The sequence below is a fragment of the Microcaecilia unicolor genome, chromosome 5 (assembly GCF_901765095.1).
Source record: "Microcaecilia unicolor chromosome 5, aMicUni1.1, whole genome shotgun sequence".
Classification (NCBI taxonomy): domain Eukaryota; kingdom Metazoa; phylum Chordata; class Amphibia; order Gymnophiona; family Siphonopidae; genus Microcaecilia; species Microcaecilia unicolor.
This window is the reverse complement of record NC_044035.1, coordinates 95,777,044-95,795,550: the sequence shown is the minus strand read 5'-3', so window position 1 is coordinate 95,795,550 and position 18,507 is coordinate 95,777,044. Positions and strand designations below refer to the sequence as shown.

At 43.1% G+C, this 18,507-nt stretch overlaps 1 protein-coding gene across 1 annotated transcript in view; it reads left to right on the top strand.

The window, feature by feature from the left end:
- ANK3 (ankyrin 3) overlaps positions 1–18,507 on the top strand; it is an 889,892-nt gene that overhangs the window by 403,952 nt on the left and 467,433 nt on the right.

Genomic DNA, 18,507 nt, shown 5'->3' with positions numbered 1-18,507 from the left:
CCTCCTCCAAGCTGCTCCCTAGAGTTGTTTCCCCAACCCTAAGCACGTAGTCATTGATGCATTCAGTTTCACCTTACTACTACTACTACTGATCATTTCTAAAGCACTACTAGACGTACACAGCGCTGTACACTTGAACATGAAGAGACAGTCCCTGCTCGACAGGTAGCCATGCGATGACAACATTTTGGCGCGCATTGGGCGCGCATAGATGCTTGCACGACTTAATAAAAGGGCCCCTTAGTTTCTTGAAACTTATTATGAGTATTTTTAGTTGCAAATATAGATTTTTTTTTCTTAATATTGTAACTGTTTTTTTCATGGTTTCACTTCTCCATGAAGTTTTAAAAGAATAGAATTTCACAATTGCATTGTGGCACATTTCAATTACAGTTCCCTTTGACTTTGAAACATTATACAGTTTTACCATTTTGTTTGCTGGTGTCTTTATTTTTATAACATCACAGAAACAAGCCTAAGGGTTGATCTAACTTGACTACAGTCTGAAAATGTAACGTAATCTAAGCCAGTGTGGTGACTATTAGAGAAAATAGTTACAACTTCTAGCTTCTGACCAAAAGCATAGCCCAGGTGGTCTACACAGTATCCAGACAGAAGGTAGTTTTATAAAGCATTGTGTGTGTGTAAACAACCTGATAAAAGCGCCCCAGTGATTATGCGGTTAAAAGTATGCAGGATGACAGGAAGGCATATGGCCTATGTGCTGCCAGAGCACCCTCCAGTGGTCAGTGGGGCAGCTGTACTACATCATTTTTTAGCCACTGGCTTTTTCTCCTGGGATTACATGCTTCTTGAGGCAGAGACTTTCAGGAAGCCAAATGATTTAATGCTTCACGAAGAAAATAACTGTTTCTCCATACCCTTAACAAGGAGTTCCCCACTTCTCTGTTTATATGCTAACTCCCTCATTCTATACCAGGTCACCCAACATTAAGCACCAGTTGCGCTCATTAAGTTATAGGATACTAGCCATTAAGCCCGTAAAAACGGGCGAGATTTCCAGCTGCCCTCCTCGCTGCCGCTCCCTCCCTCCTCCATGCCGGGACCCTGCACTGACCTGACAGCGCTTCTCACCTCTATGTGAAAGCGCTGCAGGCAGCAGCAGATCGCTCTGCTGCTGCCTGCAGCGCTTCCACATGGAGGTGAGAGGCGCTGTCAGGTCAGCGCAGGGGGCCCGATACGGAGGAGGGCGGGAGCGGCAGCGGGGGGGGAGGGTGGAGGTTGGTGCGCGCGATGTTTGTTTCCAGGCGGCAGCGTCCAACAGTGACTCCGACTCCGTTTCCCTCTCTGTTCCGCCCTCTGACATCATCACGTCTTGACGCGAGGGCGGGACAGAGAGGGAAGTCTCTACTGCGCATTTGCAGGTGAGTCGGTCACTTGCCGTTTATATGTTTGACTAGCTGTATATGTTTGGGGGTACAGAGTATGTAAAATCCTTACAGTGGGCTGGTTGGCAAAAGAGCTGTCCTATGGTTAAGAGAAACCAGGGAGTGCAGAGTTTATCTTAGATTTATTGTTTCTAATGACTTTATTGTTCATTTTCGCATATGGGATTATTTTTTCCTGTGTACACCAGAAGTTAACTATCTTCCTGTTTGAATAAAGATAAAAAAGGTTATAGAATATGAGCACTGACGCGCATGACTGTTATATTTACTCATGTAAGTGCTAGCCGTGTGCTCAGCGGTATTCTATAACTTATGCATGCAACTCCCTTAGCGTGTGAATGCAAGTGGTGGGTGGGGTGTGGGAGTGTCCAGCATTTATGCGTGTAACTTACAGAACACTGCACATTACATAATAAAGTCAGGGCCGGCCCTAGGGTTTCTAGCACCCTCCTGCAGTCTATTAGTCGGCGCCCCTACCCATCCAGAGGCGGGATCACTATGGCTCTGCCCCCACAGTAGACACACCCCTTTTACCAGCCATGGCATCACTGAAAATATTACACCAGTATAGAAGAAAAATAACTTAGCACACAGACCAGGAATTAGGAGAACAGACAGTCTTGCCAACTCTGAAAAACAATGTGTTATCAAAATTTCAGAATCTAACAAACAGATCCCTATTCAGACACTTAGCCTTGCAGTCACACATGTAGAACAGAGATAGCCCCTCTTCAAATTCTTCAAAAATTAACCTGAAATCCTAAGAAGTTAGACTCTGCATGCAGCACAATAGCCTTCTCATCAAGCACAGCTTAGGATCTAGCTAGGACAGACTTAATCAGCATAAACTAGCATATTCTACAATCTGAGTTGGATAGACTAACAGGAGTTACTGAAGTGGGAATGAGAGATAGGTGATGGTTAGGAATTGAAAGCAGGCATCTAGCCCTCCTGTCCTGTGAGTTGCTGTGTTGGGGGTGGGGTGGAAAAGGGTGGGTCAGGTGCAGTCAGCACTGGGTCAGCAGTCTCTGACAAAACAAGGGTCCAGGCTCTGCTGTGCTGTCTCTGTCTGAGCCTTCTCTGGGCAGAGGACAGAGGTTAGCTGAGCTCCCACAAGTTATTTCAGAGCCAAATTCAGTTGGAGCAGTGACATCCTCTGACAAACACAAGGAGGATATTTCTCTGCTTGGGAGGGGGAGGGGACGGGACAGAGAGCTGACAGCTTTGGAGCCAGACTGAGATGAGCAGCAGAGGTTAGATTGCTTGCAAAGTGACGCCCTTAAAGGCAGGCGCCCTCCTGCAGTGCTTACCCTGCTTACCGGGTTTGACCGGCCCTGATAAAGTGTCACATATAGGATTGCACATTTATGTCCACTATTGACCTGGCAGAAGAGGGCATGCCTAAATGTAAGCATGTAGATGCTGACTTACGCTAGAATTCCTTACACAACTGGCTGCTTCTATAGAATGGGCACCTAACTTGCAGTACCTAGTTATAGAATTGCTCTTTAAGGGCTCTAGAGTGCTGCTTGGATTTTTCTGACATTTTTCCTGTTTGAAAATAGCTGTGAGATGGACATTTTGGAGGGGATGTTGGGGGTCCTTTTACTAAGCCATGATTAAAAGTGACTGGTGCTGCAAATAGCATGTGGGTTGCCTGCATGCTCCAGCCACTCTGTAGCATGGCAGTTAAATGGACAAATTTCTATTTGTGCCATTAATGGACATGCACTAATTTCCAAATTAGCATGTGGCCATTACCGCCTGAGCCCTTTCTACCACCTATTTAGAAGGCGGTAAGGGCTCATGTGCTAATCGTGTGGTAATCAGGCAGCACACAGCAATGGCCATGTGCTAGCCGATTACCACAAGGCATATCCACTCTCCGCCCCCTGCACTACAAAATAATTTCTGTTTTCTAGTGCGGACATTGGTGCATGCTGATCTCAGAAGTACCACAGGACACTTCAGGGCGCCCCGCAGTAGTACTGATTCAGCATTTGCTACCCGCACAGTAGCCCTACTGTGGCTTAATAAAAGGGCCTCATTATGAGCAGGACATCCCAATTCTGACTTGGATGTTCTTTTGAAAAGGACCCTTTAAGATGTTAGCTGAAAATTCAAGTTCCTTTAAAATCTTAAAAGTTATGCTTATCAAATTAGACCTGCCATTCATTTGCCTAGACATGTCAGCCTAATTCATCAGCCTACTGCTGAAAATAAGTGCTAAACTCATAACTTTTTTCTAGGCCCTAAATCCACCCCTGTTGCCACACACCTAAATTTTAGTTGTTCATTGAAAGTTTTGGTATAAATATAGACACTTTGACCTAATAAATTTTTTAAAAAAAAGCAATTTAGAAGTACAACTCTCAAAGTTATGGGGTCCTATTTTCTTTTTAATATATGTAAAAAATATTTAAAAGATGATGAAGGGAAACCACAGATGACTATACATATATTAAGTTGAAGTTGAAAACTGGAAGCAAATAAAACGTGGGGCCAACTTACTACAGTGCAGTATAGTTTTGCACCTATTGCACATCTGAAGGGCAATTATATATTTTTAATTTATTTTATTTGTTACATTTGTACCCCACATTTTCCCACCTATTTGTAGGCTCAATGTGGCTTACTTAGTACCGTGAGGCGTTAGCCACCACGGGTGATGAAACAAATACAAAGTGATGTTATGATCGGATGAGAGTCATGTGTTGCAGATACATTAGGGAATCGTAGAGGAGAAGAGTTATATAGTGTTCATTATGAGCTTTGGTTTCATTATGTCGCAGGGTTCAGGCACTTAAGTTGGGTCAGTAGGGTATGCCTTTTCGAACAGGTTGGTCTTTAGTGATTGCGTGCTTATATAGAAGAAGCTGAATCCATAAATTGATTTGTACTTGAGACCTTTACAGCTAGGGTAGTGAAAATTTAAATATGTTCGTGATGATCCATTTGTGTTTCTGGTTGGCAGGTCTATGAGGTCAGTCATGTATCCCGGGGCTTCGCCATAGATGATTTTGTGGACCAGGGTGCAGATTTTGAAAGTAATACGTTCTTTGATTGCAATCCAATGCAGTTTTTCTCGAAGGGGTTTGGCGCTTTCGAATCGCGATTTTCCAAATATAAGCCTGGCTGCTGTGCTTTGAGCGGTCTGTAGTTTCTTTATGAGTTGCTCTTTGCATCCTGCATAAATTCCATTGCCGTAGTCAGCATGGCTTAGTACCATTGATTGTATCAGGTTGCGGAATGTTGCCCTCGGGAAGAATGGTTTCACGCGTTTGAGTTTCCACATTATATAACTAAGTGCCTGCAGTTAAGCATACCATGCAGAGAAAATTAACATTTGGGTGTGTAGCAGAGGTGCCACATTACCCAGTTCCAGGCTGAAGATTATTTGACAGTCTTGGATTTCAGAGTGCCCAATCCTGGTGCATTATGAGACTTGCAGCACTGATTTCAATGGGCAGGATTAGGCACTACAAATCCCACACTGCTTTGAGATGTAAGTTCAAAACCAAGAGTGTCCCAAAATCTCTAGCCTGGGACCAAGTAACTTGACATCTCCGGTGTAAGTGCTCTAATTGAACAAGGGGTCATACACTTTGGCAGATCATGGGCAGGGCTCCCCATTATGCATGAATTTTACAGAAGGAACAGAGGAGTAGCCTAGTGGTTAGAACACCGTGCTTGACTTCCTGGGGTGCGCTGCTCAAATCCCACTGCCGCTGCAAGTCACCTAACCCTCCATTGCCTCAGGTACAAAAGCTAGATTGTGAGTCTTCCAGAGACAGGGAAATACCTGGGACACATTTCTGGAGGAAAAGTCCATAGTCTGCTATTGAGGCAGACATGGGAAGCAACCTCTTGCCCTGGGATTTGTAGTATGGAGTGTAGCCACGATTTGGGATTCTGCCAGGTACTTGTGACCTGGCTTGGCCACTGTTTGGAAAACAGGGTACTGGGCTAGATAGACCATTGGTCTGACCCAGTGTGGCTACTCTTATGTTCTTATGTACCTAGTGTACCTGCATGTAACTCACCTTGAGAAACTACTGAAAAAGGTGTCTGCAGAATCCAAAGTAATAAATACTGCAAGTTACTTACACCCTTACTGCAGTTATGGCACCACTGGTGGCTTCCACTTGGTTTCTACAACAGCATCTTGCTGTGCAGATACCATGTTAACACGCACTCCCTGCGTAGCATCACAGAACCTGACAGGAGGTGCCCAGTTACAAAATTGCCACTTAAGTGCCCAAATTTCCACACAGTAACCTCTGAATTCTGTACAGGTTGCCCAAAGTTGGGTGCCAGAATTTGTACAAGGATCCGAGATGGAGAATGGAGAAATGGGCACCAACTAGCCACTTAATTGGTGCTTATTGGAAGTTGCGCGTCGATCTCCCCTACACACTATTGTAGAACTTGGTGCCTAACCTTTCCCATGCACAATCCAAAAGTGGATGTGATCATGGAAGCGGCATAGGTGGGTCATGAGCATTCCCAAAAGTTAAGCGCCAAGTTATAGAATAGTGCCACCCTGCGCCTGACTTTGGGCACTGGACTTACCTGTTTCTAACAGGCATAAGTCTGGTACCCAAGGTTAATCACAATCTTTATAGAATAGGATCTTTTTGTAAAGCCTGTTCACTAACTGTTGAGGGAGTTCCGATCATGTTCCCATACAATAACCACAGAGAAAAATACTACACCAGTAAATGCATCCACACCATCTACACAGTAACAGCCCGCTCAAGAAGGGCAATCGCCAGTCCATGCCTCTTCCGCACCCATTTCCTGTGCAGTAACAGGCATCCAGGAAACATTTGAAAACCTACCTGTTTAGGAAATTCATACTGAATTGTAATAATTCACTCTTTTTCTTTCTCATAAGCTTCATATATATAAACTCAACACCATTTAGTTTAATTTTCTGATGGACCTGCTGCCAACATGGGCCATGTGTCACCTTTGGCTGCATCAGGGTGCAGTCCTTAACTTCTAGTTCCGGTTGTTCTGCGAGACATTGTTATAAATGGTAATCAATAAACAGTGACCGATAAGGAAGCAGGCAAATCGTGAATTGAGCAGTTTGTGTGAAAAAAGTTACCACTGAGTCCAGAAGACTGTTATACATTATAGTGCTGTGATAATTGCGTTTTTAGTGTTGGGTGATATATAGCACTGTTTAGAATAATAGAACATATGCACATAAACTTGAAAAATCCTCCTACGTACTTTTCTTGGGGAAGCGTGAGCAGGACTAACACTTGTGGAACAGATAGAGTATAAGTTATGCACATATTTCTGGTATATAGGTGTTAGCACTTATACAAGCTCTGCCTAAATTATTGGCAGTTGAAGGCTCATTTTCAAAGCATAATCTTACAAGCACATACCATGTAACTGTGTAAGTCTATGTGTTTTAAAAATGAGCACCATAGTTTATTGTTAGTATCCTACATATATATGTTTATTTATAGGATAACAAAAAAAAAGGTGGAAGAGTAATATCCCAAGGATGTCAGTCACAAAAGAAGTACAAAGCTTCTAAAAACTCTTTATTCTCCAACAGTATACAAAATGCATGTACGATCTTGACTCACCAAATGCATGAACAGTTCTGACCCTACACATGTTTCAGCATAAAGTCTTCCTCGGGGGTCACCGATATAACAAATAGCAGGCAAGATATTACCTGGAAAAGCTCCGACCCTTTAAAATCAAGCATCAAAATGCGCCAAAACAAACTCCGATTTATCAAGTGATAAACTAAATGTATCCTGGCAAGACGCTGAGCGTTTTCCTCTGAGTTTCAGTGGAAGGTTTGTGTCCCTTCTCTCTGCTGCTATGCTTATTTTGATATACTGCTCACTCTCCCTTTCCAGATCAGAGCGGTTTACAAAACAAGGCCTAACACATATAAGAAAGGGAACTCCATAAATCAATGGGATAGACCTACTTCAGACGCACAAGATCACATTTATTCTTCCATAGAATCAATACTATAAATACAGTGAGAGTATACTGATGGACAAATTGAAAGCCTGCTTAAGAAATAAATTTTCAATAGGGCTTTAAATTTCTTACAGTTTACCTCCCCATGGATATCCCTTGGTAGGCCATTCCAGAGAGCTGGGGCCTGCCAAAAGAAGGCCATATCCTTTGTGATTGCCCTGTGGGTTTTTCCTAAGGCAGGTGTTGTCATCCTGAAGTCCAGCTTTGACCTAAGATATCTAACAGGTGTATATAAAATTGTCCACCTACTTAGGTGCTCCCATAATGATTTATATGCCAGACAAAGGATCTTAAGTTGCTAATTTTCAAAGCACGTAGACTTACAAAGTTCCATGTATGTAACTTTGTAACTTTATGTGCTTTAAAAATGAGCCTCTAAATCAACGTATAAAGGAAATGGGCAGCCAACGATATTTAACAAACCAAGGTGACACATGATCAAAAAGTCTGGGATTCCCTCGTTTGTAGTCATCTAAGTTGGAAGGAAAGGAGGTACCTAGTTTCCTTTATAGAACAGGCACCACATAGGTACCTTTCTGGCACCCTTATTTAGATGCATTGTTATAGAATTACCTCACTTTAGTAAAAGGGTCCTTTGTTGCAGATGCTGAAATATTCTTTCATGTTTAATTACCTTTTTGATGTCTTATTCTTAAGTTTGAAAATTTCAGTTATGCCACAGATGTAATTTCATATCTATGGGCATTTTGCAGCATCACTTGTGAAATATACTCAAATAAGTTTCAGTTTCATTGCTACTTTTGCCAAATTATGAAAGAAAAAAATCACATCATTGGGAGCCTTTGCAGTGAAAGTGAACAGTGCTTTTCTCCAGTACACTCAGAGATGAAGCGCTGGCTCTGTCTGCAATGCCGTAAGCCATTTTGCTTGGCTTATTGCCATTTACATTATAAGCAGTATAAAAAGTGGTGTTTTCCATGCTACAAATATGGATTAACCATAATAGAAACTGGAGTATTGTTGATGGAGCCCGACTTGTGCTTGGAACTTGGCTCTGGCACAAACCAGAGTGAACCACATCAGGGTTTCCTCCCCCGCATAATGACTTTCCTTTCATTTCCTGGGTCCCGATGTTCAAAATAAAATGCAGGCACTAGAGGCCATTAGCACCAGAGTAGCAGCCGCATTTGCTTGTGCCGAATGCTGAGAGCTGACGAGCATGTGAAACAACAAGCTTGCTGGTTCTGAGCGTAATGAGAATGTGCAAATGCCTGCAAAAATGGTCATCCCCTATTCCTCCCCAATGCTCAGTGGGCAGTGCACCATGCAAGGGTGCACCTCCAGTGGCAAACCCTATGCCAGCTTGAAGCTGGCATTAGGGTTGTGCTGAGCTGTGGGGATGGGATGACCTCCTGTCAAATTAAAGCCCTTGTGGTCCAGTGGACCCCAGACTCCTCCCCTCATAGATGTAAGAGCTTGGTGGTCTAGTGGACCCCAGATCCCCAACCCCTCAAAGACATGAGGGCCTGGTGGTCCAGTGTACCCCAGCCCACCCTGAATGTAAATGAAGCCCTGGTGGTCCAGTGGGACCCATGGCCAGGACCCCTGATATGGTAGTTAGGCCCTGCCCAGTGCATCGTACCACTATTTTGAGGACCGCTCAGCAGGAGGAGGGAAGGAGTCCTAGTTCTTCCTCCTTCTTCAAGGTAGAAGGGAGTTGGGCTGGGTTGGAGGGCCACCACTAGATCACCGGGACTAGTTTACAGGGGGAAGGCTCCTGGCCATGGGTCCCACTGGACCACTAGGGTTTTATTTATTTTGGGGGGGGGGGGACTGGAGTCCACTGGACCACCAGGTCCTTACATATTTGAGTGGGGGTGGGGTCTGGGGTCCACCAGACCACCAGGACTTTTTTTCTTTGAGTCTGGGAATGCGCTTAAGAGCTGTGCTTAACGCACAACTTTTGAGCACATGTCTCTCTCTATCAACTCACCTAACAACTCGTGTAAATTTGCATCTCATTAGAGTTCAGCATTAGGGAGTTCCTTTGCTGCACTGTTTATAGAACATTGCCAGACTTTTGAGCATCTGTGCCCTGGTGCGCTGCTCTTTTCTTCTCTATCTCTGAAGCTGAAAGTGAGAAATAGAGAACCAATGGAGCAATATCAAATGAGTAGAGGGAACGTGAAGAAAGACAGGCTGAGCTGAGGGGAAACTAAATAGAGAAAGAGAAGAGGGGTAGAAACAGGCAGAAAGCATTTGACAAAGTACATCAGAAATGACTCCTGAGGAAATTAAAAAGTTATGAGATAACTTTGTTGATTAAGAACTGGTTAAAAGATAGAATTTGGTTAAATGGTTAATATTTTCAATGGAGAAAGGTAAATAGTGGGGTTTCCAAGGGATTTGTGCTGGGTCCGCTGCTTTTTAACATATTCCTAAATGATTTGGAAACAGAAATAATGAGTGAGGTGATCAAATTTGCTGATGACACAAAGCTATTCAAAGCTGTTTGAATAGCTTTGTGTCATCAGAAATTTGATAACCTCACTCATTATTTCTGTTTCCAAATCATTTAGGAATATGTTAAATCACAAGAGGATTGTGAAAAATTGCAAGAGTACCTTATGAAACTGGGAGACTGGGCATCCAAATGTCAGGTAACATTAAACGTGAGCAGAGTGGTGGATGTAGGAAAGAGAAACCCAAACCATAGCTACATCATGCAAGGTTCCACATTAGGGGGGAGATGCACAGAACTCCGGCACTGTAGAAAACAGCGTTGGAAAATGCTGGCTGGAAAACCGATTTTGATTTAGTGACCAATGCTGAACACTAACAGTTTGCTAATGATATGCACGCTGTCGATGCTGAGCATTGGTTGGTGCACATGCCCATTGAACAGGGAGTTTGTATCTGGCGTGAAGGCTGCATCGGTGGAATTTGAACCAGACTTCCCAGCCTTTTGCCATTACATTACTGCTCGTAAAGGTGGGCTTTGTGCCTCTGGGGCAATTCGTTCACCAGAGGTGGTGGGAGTGGGAAGTTGATAAAGATTGAGATAGGAGCCAGAAATAGTCATGTCTTTAGCCTTGTTTTCCTTGTTTGCGCTCTGCAGCTGGGGTTATTTTTATTTGAACCTGTGGTCTTCGAAGAAGTTGATCAAGCTGGAGATCCCGTTGTTGCAGACCTCAGATGGGGATGAGGAGGGTGAGCAAATGGTCTTCTATGTCTTAACCAAGGGCTGATATTGTGATCAGCAGTAGACCTACTGATAGCTACGGAGCTTTCGGTAGGTTTTAGTCATTAGGGCAGAGGGGTTTTGTGAGCCAGCCATTCTGAGCATTGGAGGGAATCGCTAATGAGCTCATTTTGATGCTAGCGAGCTCTTTAGCATAGGACTTTCGGCCACTGCTTTACCATGCACAGCAGCAGTGACCAAAAGCATCTGTGCATTAGCTGCAAACTAATTTTTCATGTAAGTGAATGTAAGTGAAAAGTTGGAAGCCCACCTTGTTTTGAGCATTGGGCCATAGGGGTCACCGCCCAGGAAAAGGATTTAGGTGTCATCATTTATGATATGTTGAAACCCTCAGCTCAGTGTGCAACAGAGGCTAAGAAAGCAATTAGAATGTTAGGAATTACTAGGAAAGAAATGGAAAACGAAATTGAGAATTGTATTGCTTCATGATGCAACTGCACCTTGAACATTGTGTGCAATTCTGGTCACTGCATCTCAAAAAAAATGTATAGTGGAATTAGAAAAGGTACCGCAAAGGACAACAAAAACGATAAAAGGTATTGGACAACTTCCCTATGAGGAAAGGCTAAAGAGGCTAGGTTCTTTAGCTTGCAGAAGAGATGGCTGAGGGGAGATATGTTAGAGGTCTATAAAATACTGAGTGGAATGGAATGGGTAGAGGTAAATCACTTGTTTCCTGTTTCCAAAAATATAAGGACTAGGGGGCACACAATGAAATTACTAAGTAGTAAATTTAAAACAAATGAGAGAAAATATTTCTTCACTCAATGTGTAATTATACACTGGAATTTGTTGCCCGAGAATGTGGTAAAGCAGTTAACTTAGCAGGATTTTTAAAAAGTTTGGACAAGCTCCTAAAAGAAAAGTCCATAAACCATTATTAAGATGGACTTGAGTCCACTGCTTATTCCTGGGATAAGCAGCATAAAAGCTATTTTACCCTTTTTGGATTTTGTGAGTTACTTCTAACTTGGATTGACCACTGTTGAAAAAAGGATACTGGGCTTGATTGATCCTTCAGTCTGTCCCAGTATGAAGATGCTTATGTAAGGTGGTCAGAGGATTGAGGAAAATTACTAAGACAGGTGGGGCAGGTGGAAAGAAGCAAAAAGAGATGAAAGAAGGAGAAGACGCAGACATAAGCCCAACTGTTATAGCTGTTTACTCATGCTGGAAATTGTCATCCTTTCTTACTATGGGATTTCAAAGGGATGAGGTTAGATCAAGAAAGGGAAATTAAGCCTAGGATTGCATTAATGAAACCCTAATACATACTTGAAACATGTACATTTGCACCTTCTTCAAGTACACCGGGCCCTGTTCTCTACTTGCCACCACAAATGGCAGCTGAGGGTCACAGTGGTCATTTTGAAACTCAGGGCTGTAAGAGCAAGTGAGTGGGCATCACTTCTGTTTTTGCTAGACACTAAGGATCTTGATCAGGCCAAGGATTAGGAGCTGGCGTCATGCAGTGGCAAACAGGGCAATTGCCCTGGGCAATAGGGGGGCCCAAGTTTGCCTCAAGCTGAAGGAGGCATAGGCTAGCTTTTGGGCCCCCTCCCCTGGTTTCTGCCCTGGGCCCCTGAATGTCTAACACCAACCCTGCCAGGGGTGGGGGGGGGGTCTGTAGGGGGTCTTAGAGGGTGCCATCTTGGAGAGGGTCTATGTGCCATGAGGATTGGGTCTCATGGGAGTGGTTGAAAGTCAGGGGAATCAGATAGTGGATCAAATGTGGGGAAGATCGGTGGCTGGCAGGCATGATGGGTGGGGGAGGGGGTGGAGAATTGGGGGAGCCTACAACTGTACAGAATAGAAATAAAGGTTAATAAAAACAGAATATAAGGTGATAACCGTTTTATTGGACTAGTTTAATACATTTTTGACTAGTTTTTAGGAGGTAAAATTTGATTCCTTTGGACAGAACAGTGTAAAGCCATCATAAGTACTGGAGCTAATCGAGAGCTTTTAAGTTATTGTCATGCTGTTCACACCACTAAGTGGCTAATTCAGGAACACAAAGAGTGACAATAAATGGAATTTACTCCATAGTTTATGGTTGCACATTGTTTCAGAATTTAAATTCTACTGTGGGGTGCTTATCCAGTTAGCCTTGAAGTTTGGTTGTTTATTACAAAGAGGAGCATAATCGAATGGGGACGACCATCTCTAAGGACGTCCCGGCGAAGGAGTGGGGAAACCCATATTATTGAAACAAGATGGGTGTCCATCTTTCGTTTCGATAATACGGTCGGGGACGCCCAAATCCCAACATTTAGGTTGACCTTAGAGATGGTCGTCCCCGGTTTTCGGCGATAATGGAAACCGAGGACGCCCATCTCAGAAATGACCAAATCCAAGCCATTTGGTCATGGGAGGAGCCAGCATTCGTAGTGCACTGGTCCCCCTGACATGCCAGGACACCAACTGGGCACCCTAGGGGGCACTGCAGTGGACTTCAGAAATTGCTCCCAGGTGCATAGCTCCCTTACCTTGTGTGCTGAGCCCCCCAAACCCCCCTCAAAACCCACTCCCCACAACTGTACAACACTACCATAGCCCTAAGGGGTGAAGGGGGGCACCTACATGTGGGTACAGTGGATTTCGGGTGGGTTTTGAAGGGCTCCCATTTACCACCACAAGTGTAACAGGTAGGGGGGATGGGCCTGGGTCCGCCTGCCTGAAGTGCACTGCACCCACTAAAACTGCTCCATGGACCTGCATACTGCTGTCAGGGAGCTGGGTATGACATTTGAGGCTGGCATAGAGGCTGGCAAAAAATAAATTTAAGTTTTTTTAGGGTGGGAGGGGGTTGGTGACCACTGGGGGAGTAAGGAGAGGTGATCCCCGATTCCCTCCAGTGGTCATCTGGTCAGTTTGGGCACCTTTTTGAAACTTGGTCGTAAGAAAAAATGGACCAAGTAAAGTCAGCCAAGTGCTCATCAGGGACGCCCTTCTTTTTTCCATTATCGACCGAGGATGCCCATCTCTTAAGCACACCCCAGTCCGGCCTTCACTACACCTCCGACATGCCCCCGGGAACTTTGGTCGTCCCCACGATGGAAAGCAGTTGAGGGCACCCAAAATTGGCTTTCGATTATGCCGATTTGGGGCGACCCTGAGAGAAGGTTTTGTGTCGGAAGGTGGCTGCCCTTCTCTTTCGAAAATAAGCCTAAAAGTAGAACGAGTGTTATTGCCATATGTGCCAATTTCAAAATGATTGGGCTGCCAAACGCAATATATAGATCTTTTCCTAGACACAATGAAGGAACTTGCTCAATATTGGGGGTGCTCAGCACCCACAGAGCTGGTTCCTATGGATACAGCTATTTCAAAATTAATGTATACAAAACATTTCCTTGCTGTGAATACAGAAACCACATCCACCATAACACAGCAAAATGTAATAGTTATTTCCACTTCCAGCTAATAATTATTATAGACCTTCAGCATAAAGGACAATCGACAACTTTCATGGGACAAGCTCACAGTAATGTAGATACCACCAGGTGTGCTCAAAGTTTCAATCATCAGACCAAATTATGTGAAGGGGGCAATTTCAAGCAGTGATGGATTTAATATAATTCAAAAACTCCCTGATGAAGAGCTGGTGCTTGAAACGCAGTGCTGTGTTTGAATGAAGTTTACAGTATTGTGCTATTATTGAGAAGTTAGAGAATGTGGGGAACTTCTTTATGAACATTAAAATAACCTCCACTGTTTTCTTTTCTTTTTCTCTTTTTCACATCTGGAATAGTAAAATGATTTAGTAATGGACACTATTTATGGACATTAAGTTCGGACAATAGGGGATACTGGATGTAATTTGGACTGATTGAAATTTAGAATATCCCTGCTTGTCCTATGAAAGTTGTTGATCGTCCTTTATGCTGAAGGACCATAATAATTATTAATTGGAAGTGGAAATAAATATTGCACTTTGCCGTGTTATGGTGGGTGGAAAGTGGGTTCAAACTTAGGGCCCTGTTTAGTAAGCTGCTCTGTAGAGGCACTAGTGTTCTTAGTGCACGCTAACACTAGAGACACCCATTTATTCCTATGGGTGTCTCTAGCATTAGCGCGTGCTAAAAATGCTAGTGCACCTTATTAAGCAGAGCCATTAATGTAGGCAGTCAGAGCCATTTTAAAAGAATAAGAAAATTCCTAAATGAAATGAAGTGTGCTTGTACCAGATTAATTAAAGCTTATTGACACTTCTTGTTTCCAATTCTCAAGTGCCTGTGAAAAAATTAGATTGTTAAGAATTAATTTGCATAGCAGTGTATTATAGTGCAATATTTAGAGTCCTTGTAGACTTGCATGATAAATCAGAGGAGTGCAAGTTCATGAAAGCATTAAGGTAGTGCTAGAGGGTCTCCTGAAGACATACCCAACCATATATCTCTAATATATACAAATGTATCTCATGCATATTCATTGTGGTATTCCTGAAAAGTTGACTGGTTAGATGTGCCTCCAAGAGAAGTAGTAGAAAGGAACGTGTTCTGTACGTCATATTCTGCGCAAAGATTACTTAAATAGTTGAGAGTGCCTCTGAAATACTTGGTCTTTCATTTAAAGCCACCTCCATATATTCCTACGTTATGCGACCTCCTTATTCAATCAGTTAACACATATTTAGGAGTCATTTTTGCCTCAGAACTATCCTCTTCAGTTTTGTAATCAGGCTTTTTAGTTCTCTGACAGCGTTGTTCAGTTCGACATGTCTTCAGTTTTGACAACTTATATGACTATCCCCCGCTGAACGTTCTCAGTTAGTGACTAGGAGATAACTGGCTATATCCGAATATTCAGTGTATAGCCAGCTATTATAAGTGGCCACATTGGTCCACTTAAATAGTTGGAATATCTTTGGCCAGTTTAAACTTAACTGGCCATCTCCTAATATCAACTTAGCCGATTAAGTTTAAACCAGCCAAAAATTTAATGCCAGTCACTGAAAATGGCCTGGCATTGAATATCAGGGCTGACCGTTGACCGCGGGAATTAGCTGGGTTCCCGGTTCCCTCCTGCAGTCTGAATATCAGCCCCTATATACCTGCTGTACCTACATAGGTGACATCTGCAAGCTTGAGAGCTATTGTAGTGGTGTACAGTGAGGTACAGTAGGTATTTTTATGCTCCTGGAGGGCTCACAATACAATGCAAGAGGGTTATGGTGAGATGTGTACATGGAACCTTTTATGTGAAGTCCACTGCTGTGCCCTCTAGGCTGCCCCACTGCGCTGTGGCCAGTCGACTAAGAATAATAGCTCCCTGACATCCCAATGTCTGGTTTTTGGACATTTTTCTCCGACTTTGTTTTCTGCCAGGTACTTGTGACCTGGATTGGTCATAGTTGGAAATAGGATAATGGGCTGTATGGGCCATTGGTCTGACCCAGTATGGCTATTCTTATGTTCTTATGTCCCAAAAGAAAAATGCACTGAACAAAAAACATCTAGGAAAAAGACAGTTTTCAAACCAAAAGGATAGACATTTTCAGGTTCAAAAATGGCTATGTTCACCACTTGATTTTTGGATGTTTCTAGCAAAACGTCCAAAATTGGACTTAGATGTTTTATAAAAAATGTCCCTCTTTATCTCTGAAAACATATCCTTACAAAAGGATTTTCAAAAGTGAAATGAGCAAAATTCCTTCTGTGGCATGTACCAGAGGGTTCTTCCGTCATCCTCAAAACTTTTGAGCGGAGCACAGAGTAAGAGGAAAATAAAAGGGGAAAACTTGAGAAATTCTGCAGTTTCACCCAAATTCATCAACAAAGGGTGTTGAATGACTAGAGTCTTCCCAACTCACTACTCAGCAAACGTATGCTGTAGTAAGTAAAGAGGAGAAGCAATACACTTTTCTATAATGACCCAATGGACAGAGGAAACTGGCTGGTTCAAAAAATAAAGAGTCTTTATACATGCACACCAGTAATGTCTTTGAAATTGGGGAAACCAAGGTCATCTGATTCTTTGGGATATTGTGACAAGGCTACTGCCAGGGTGGCTAGGATGAAGCATTTAGACCCTGAAATACAAGTACCAGAAGCCATTGCAAGGAGGGAGGCAGAGAGTAATCTGGAAACAAGGGAATGGATTCCCAGCTCCAGCAGAGGGAGCCAGGGGGATAGCCAGGCTGAGCCTATAATTTTGTCCCCCGCTAGGGGGAGGCGGAGGGAAGAAGCTCAGTTCCCCTGGATACGCAATCAATATACCATGCGGCCCAGCTGGAATAGAGAGGGGCTCATGGAGAGGGAAGAAGATGATTGGATGGATTATATGGAAGGAGGGGTAGATCCGAGGGGGGAGGAATCCCAGGAGGGGGGGAGAAGCCTCTATGGAGTGGGAGAGTTCCAAGGCAGGGATAACCAGCTCCTGAGGGTTTAGAAGGGTGTTGGAGGTGAGAGAAACCTGCTTTATTGAAAGTCTGATGTATTTGGAAACCTGCTTTATTTACCTGCTTTATTGAAGGCCTGACTTATTTGGAAGCCTGCTTTATTCCCCTGCTTTATTTGAAGCCTGATTTATTTGGAAGCCTGCTTTATTTACCTGCTTTACTGGAAACCTATGTGGTTGGAACCTGTTTGTTTGAGGATAACCTATGTACTGAAGTTTGTGACAGCTGTTATTGGCTTGATAATAAAAAATCGTTTGACCTAGCCACTATCTGCATTTGTGGTGAGATCTGGAAAACGGCTGGTGGATGGCTCCACCTTGCTGGGAAGCAGTGGACCCTTGTCACAATATATAGATGTTTTATCATCACTCCGAGCTTTCTTGCCCTTCTATATGAATCGGGTCAGATATTTTTGAAAAGAAGATGTGGGGAATGAAAATGGGAAGCTGAGAAAAAAGAGAAATTAAGGGACCCTTCTACTAATATTTCCAATTTTCTTTGAGATGGCATGTCAGTGGCGGAGAGTTAGTATTCCTTCGCTAACCAGTTAGCACATATATTTCACTGCACACTAACTGCTTAGCATGTGAGCTCTTTCCACCTACAAAATGGGTGGCAGTTAAGTGCACACAAAATAATTTGATAAAATGGCTTTCTAATGGCTACATTAGTGCATGGTTACAAAAACGATCCCACAAGTTACCAGCATTTTTTGTAGTCCCATTCTAGGGAGTTTTTCTAGTTGGTTCAACTTTAGCGCATGGTCATTAATACAAGAAATGGAAAAAAGGCATTTTTACAACTGTGGTAAAAATGGCCTTAGCGTGTATTCATGCGTGTATAGGTTCTTTCCCTGCAGCATAGTAAAAGGACCCCATAGGTCAACCCCAGCAAATCATAACTAGAAAGTAAGTGCAGACCACTGAAATATTTGCTTAGAATATAAAATGGCACCTTTTATGAATTCAACTATTGCACTAGGCAAGCATTAGGTGAGACATAGATATTCCATGCACATTTAAAGCAAACTCCACAAATGCTCACAATTGCTTGTTTTAGTTTTCAGTGAGCAAATCTCCAATTTTAGGTTTGTTTTAATGTCCGTTAATTGATACTTACATTAGCTTTATTTAACGCCCATTAATTGATACTCGCTAGGCACTGCAAACTACATTTTGATCACAAAGTAGCTTCTGTTATTAGGTACAGTTTCATTTCTTTCCATCACTTTCGCATTATTCATGACTTTCTTGATACCTCTGCATGCATAACGCTTCTCTACACCTTGGTGATTGCATGTCTGGACTATTGCAACACTGTCTATGCAGGCATCACTACTGGTCTAGTCAGACTTCTCCCAACTGTCCAGTATATGGCCATCCAAATATTTTCCCACACCAAGAAATAATGACCATATTGCCTCATTATCCATCCTTCATTTATTTATTTAT